Here is a 6,000-nt window from a genome sequence, read left to right on the forward strand (position 1 = left end):
AAAAATTGGCCGAGGCATTCCCAATGGAACTTGGCCTTGTTGTTGTGGAACAAATGGTCTTGGCATGCCTAATGGTACTTGAATGTTATCATAATGCACATTTGGGTGGAGGATACCTTGTTGGTCGATGTGACCAAGGTCTTCCACATGGTTGTCATTTTGCTCCTCCATTGGTAAAATGGAGTCACAAGATTTACCCCTTTCCCCTAGGATTATGAACAACTGATTCAAGATGAAAATCAAGTGGGACAAGAGTAGGATTTAACGACCTACAACCATGCATGCACGAATAAAACAACAACTAGCAATAAGCACATAACAAATAACAATCACTTCGTCTCCGCAACAAATCAATCAACAATCCTCCACAAATATTTATCATATACTCCCATGCTTTGAACGATATGAAAATAAAGTAAATTGCCTCCACGTGGGCTCACGATTTATCTAAGAATTTAAGAATTGCCACCACACGGGCCGACGATTTAACTAGAGATCGAGTTAGAAAAGCTCACAAAGGGTCCTTAAGCAACTTTGATTTATTTTTCAATTTTTCTTTGCCATGGTTTGCAAATATTTAGATTTTTAGCTTTTTATGCTTTTGATTTGCTTAGCTTAGCTCCTTGCTTTAGAATTTTCCTTTGTTTAACTTCCCTTGCTCAATGCACCTAGCCAATCAAGAACAAACACAATAAACAACCAAAATAAAATAAAATAAAGACACGATCAAAAGAGTACTAATTCCTAATTGTTTCCGAAATACGGTGTTGCCTAATCCCCGGCAATGGCGCCAAAACTTGGTGTGGTCGGTTTACAACAAGCTAAAAAGTGCGTAATATGGCCAAGTTTGAATTTATAGAATGCCACTACTACCTCTAACTAATAATATAGCTAGGGTGAGTAGGGATCGTCCCAAGGGAAAAGAAGCAGTATTTACATGGAAACAATGTTGGATTAGTAGGTCGAGTGATCAAAAGGTGGTTTATTGGTTGAGTTAAACTACAACCTAAACTAAATGAATGCAATATAAAACAACTAAATGAAGTAAGGCGTAGAGAATAGGAGAGAGGAGTCTTGGGTCATGGAGTTCACCACTAAGCATTACCTTCCTAGACATTCAATATTTAATGGATTAAAGGGGGAATTGTGTTGTAAATGAGAGTGTGTGCAATTGATTGAAACATTAGCATGGATGGCTAAGTAAGCATACATTATCTAGCCAATCTACTGAATAACACAACATATCAAATTAAGCCATTAATCCTTCTATAAGCCCACAATCAATGCACATCATCAAATTAGAGAAATTTACTACTTACATTCATAAGTATGGAACATCAAACAATAAGAATGGATTATCCACCTATCTAAGAAAGTAAGGCAACTACACTACAACTAAGCTAGTGACATGGAAATATAAACTAATTAAACTAAGGTTATGGCACAATCCATCAAGAAATAAATATGAACCATCAAATAAACCACAAGAGTATTCCATTTAAGCACCATGCCTTGACCATCACTAGGTTTATAATATTAATACACATAGACATGCATCAATGTAACAAAATCTAGAGATAAACACATGAACATTCATTCTAGCATACATAAACATATAAATAGAATTAAATGATCAATTGTAGTATTAAACTACACAAATCATGGTAGAAACAAGATTTATATATATCAAAGTTCAAGACAAGAATTACAACACTAATCCCCATTAGTTACAAAACATCAAGGTCTAGGAAGCATGCTTAGGGCTAAGTCTAGCCCTAAGAAGATGTTTAGCCTTTCATTGATGTTGTCATCCAACCCTTAAGGGCTATCTCCATGCTAGAAATGATCTTTTTCCTGCTTGGTGGAATAAAATAGAGGAAGAACTTTTCCAATTTGTGTATTCTCTCTCTAATCTCTAGCCAAGTCTCTCTAACTAACCAACCTCTTTACTCTAGATAGCCAAAATCCTTATATAGGTAGCTCAAATGTCACACCCAATGGTTAGACCTCATGCACTAAGACCTCCCAATCATTGCACCACGGGCACACATTTAATTTGGCTTGAAATCAACTTTTCACGCACTTAAGGATGTTCGATTAATCACAAGAGTTATTCGATCGATCGAACTATGGCAACACCTTTTTGGAATAAAGACAAGGCTGAGATATTTTTGGAAAGAGGACAAAAGTGGTAGGTGAGGATAAGATTAAAGATGTTTGATTAATCGAACGAATGTTGGATCGATCTAAGAAGGTATTTTGCTGAGGATAAGGATAAAAGGCTCGATCCATCTTGGCATGGTTGGAACGATCACTGTATGATCAATCTAAGCTTTGTTCGATTGATCGAAGAGTGCTTACTTTCACCAACTTGCTTCCACTTTGCTCCTTTCTTCCATTGAGCTTGAGATTGCATCTTTTATGCTTTAATTTAGCTGAATTAACTTATTTTGGGGATAAGTGCCTGAAAAGGGAAATAACATGGAATTAGACTAAAACGGGAAACTAAGATAGAATAAGGTACTAGAATGTTCAAGCTTAAGGGATTTAAATGCTCACTTTTCAGCGCTCATCAACCTGTTTTCGCCTGTCCCAACTCAAGAGCATGTATGAATACGAATAATGAAATTTATGCATCAATAAAGGACCTTGAATTGCTTCAATTAAATTAAATTTCATTTCAAATCCTTAAAGCATAAGTATGGACATTACTTTCATCCTTTACATACTACAATGTAGTCCAAAATATTACAATCTCAAACTTTGAGCCCTATGGTCGTAAATACAATACTTGTAAAAGAAAAAAATCAACTAAACATTTATTACACAGTTATCAAAAGATGCTCCGATCAACCCTAACTATACTTGTGAGGGTCCATCATCAACCGCATCTTTACTATGACCTGAAAGATGTTAAAGGAAGGGGTGAGCACATAGGCTCAGTAGAAAATGCCTAAGGCGCCAACTTTGGACTCCCTTGAGCCACACGTCACACATTGGGGATAAGTGAGAAATGGAATTATACATTATGGATTTTATGGAATTTAAACCACATTCCAATCTAATCAATGGTATAGATACAACTTTGCACACTATGAATGTAAATACAATACAATGCATAACCATTTCCAAACTTGGTCTCAAACTGGCCCTAATCCTCACCTGTGCTAACCGACTTTACTAAGGCGAGATTGATACTATCCCTTGATCCAAATCTGGTAACCATTTAGGGCCTAGTATCAACGTTACACATCCTACACCAAACCACGCTCCCTTTAGGTTAAGTTAGCACTGGGCTCGTGATACTCGCTCTATTTCTAAATTCCTCTTCTCACCCATTCTAAGATGGCTAACTTGTCAATTTCATTAAACTTTTCCACCATTCTAAAACGACTCAAATGTCCTTCCAATTCAACTTTCCCACCATGCCATGTATATGAATACAATTGCATCAATCATGATTTCAATTTCACATATGTGTTAACTACAGTATAAGCATGGTATTTTCTAAAAAAATGAACACAAGTATAGCATCCTCTATACATCAAATACAAGCATGCTCATCATAAATTTCATAACATCACATTCATGCTATTTTTGCACATTAATCATCTTTACATGTATATAGCAATGCAAACTCAATTAGCATAATATAACACCTCTTTCATCACATAAAGTATGCTTAGAACACCTCATTGCACAACCAATAATTTAATCAAATAGTTGTCATTCAAATATAAGATGTAGGAGAGATCACATGATAATAGTCAAACAAAGGCAAAGTTTGAAGCATTAAACAACCCCTACCTCTAAGTGCAAGCCAAACAAGGCCTTATGGAAGCCTTAACCTCGAAATCCCTCCAAGCCCTAGAAATAGTGGTCTCAAATGATAGCCCTAGACAAGTACTCTAACTTCTCCTTCTTGCTCTTTTCTCAAATCCTACCTTATACCCCTAAAAAATGGCATCAAAGCATGGAGTATATGTGTGCATGTATAGATATAGAGAGAGAAAAAGAAAACTTAGAGAGAAAGAGGAAGTGGCCAAGAATGAGAAGAATAGGGGGGGGGGGGGGGGGGTTGCCAAGTTTTTTGAAGTTTGTGTGGCCCTCCTCTTGCCAAGTGTCAAAATCTTGTGGACTACAACTTTTTATAAAGTTACCAACATGCCCTCATTCATCCATTACAAATCCATCCTTATCCCATAAAATATCTTCCCAATGTATAGATACATGTATATATATATATATGTGTGTGTGCGTGTGAAATGACCACAACGCCCCTTAATGCAAATAGCTAAACCGGGAAAAGTTCTCGAGCCCGAAAATCGTCCAACTTTCAAAAAATTATAAATGAATCCCGTCACCTCTAATTAACTTATAATAATTAAAAATGCATTTCTAAAACTCTCAGCTCGAGAAAAAACCTAAACGGCTCTTAGGGCCTGATGGGACCCAAGGGTGTTCCACGAAAATGAGATATTTTGTATATGGCAATAGGACATCAACTTTTATATTTATAAAACCACTAAACACTCATACGTTAGTATAGTGAGAAGGGATCATCCACAGGGATTATTGGCTTAGAATTTAACTTAACATCATTGAAAGATGGTGATTGGTTGATTATACTAATGGTGATTTAACTATGTAGAGCATGCAAATGAAATAAAGCTAAAGTAAACTTGAGTTAAGTGATAAGGAGAGAGGCTTAGGGCATGGATTACACCTTTAACGACCCGGATTTTTCGAATAAATTTTTTCCGTTGTCTTTTCCTTTCTGAGTTCAGTTCCTCGTTGTTTAGTGTCATCTCGAGTGCTCTGGAATGACATCCGAGACTCTTTTCTGTGGATTGGCAACTTCCTTTAAGGACCGAGTCATTTCCATATTTTTCATTTTTTGACATTATGCACTTTTCGTCCTTTTCCCTATTTCGTCTTTTCCTCGTTTGGCACTCTGTTTGTGTAACCACACTTCTTGTGTTCGGAGTTGGTTTCTGACTTCACGTATCTTCATTCTTAGTGGTTTCCATGAGATACGTATCTTTACTTTCATGAGAAAGTACTCTGGCTACTCCAGGTGTCCATAGGGGCATGGATGCAATGTTCTTTGGAAACTTTTTTTTTTCTTTGGGTGTATTTCATAAATATCTTTTGAAGATATTTTATTTCAGGGGTATCTAAGAAAATATCTTTCATTCTGGGGTAGTTTCGCAGTTTTCACTTTTTGGAGGGGTCATTATGCAATTAATGAAAGTTATTGCTCAATGCCTTGTTTTGAGCCTGGATCATCGTATGGGATTCATTTTCACATTTCGTCGAGTCGTGGACTCTTAGAATTTCCTGTTGGACGATGTTTTTCAGTTTCAGGGTTTCTGGCCCCGGTTTGCGTTAAACTTGTTTTGGGCATAACTCTCTGCTCGGGACTCGGTTTCTAATGCCGTTTCTTCCGTTGTTCATATTTTCTCATTTGGAATCTTTTTCATTCATAGAGTTTTGCTGTTTGAGCGCGTCCGCTCAGATTTCACTTTTCCGGACCCGGCGGGGCCCGTTCGGGACACTTTTTGAGTTTTTCTATAAATAGGGGGCCTTTAAGTGAAAAATCAGATTTTTGCTCTCCCTCTCCTCTCTCTTGGCTGGATCTAGAGGCAGCCATGGCTACCATCTTCTCTCTCTTCTTTTGAGCTTCTTCCCTTCAATGAAATACCTTAATGCCTTAGTGTTTATTGTTCCCCTCGGTGAGGCCTTCGATTCCAACCGATTGGAATCTCGTTTTAGCCATTTCTTGAGTTTGGGTTTGAAGTCAAGTTGTGTTTTTAATGGAGCTTCCTTGGGATTCATGTTTGTGGTGTTGTCCCCGACAAAACCTAGGAGTTTTGTCGGATTCGGAGCCGATTTATTTTGGTGAGGATTTGAGATTTCATCTCAAATGGAGATAGGGAATGTTTTAGGCTTTTGTGTGTATTGTATTGAGTATTTAGCATGATTATACAACTTATATAT

This window comes from Cornus florida, unplaced genomic scaffold, assembly GCF_030987335.1.
Source record: "Cornus florida cultivar Cherokee Brave unplaced genomic scaffold, ASM3098733v1 CherokeeBrave_3.0.0_Hap2_Chr09, whole genome shotgun sequence".
Lineage (NCBI taxonomy): Eukaryota > Viridiplantae > Streptophyta > Magnoliopsida > Cornales > Cornaceae > Cornus > Cornus florida.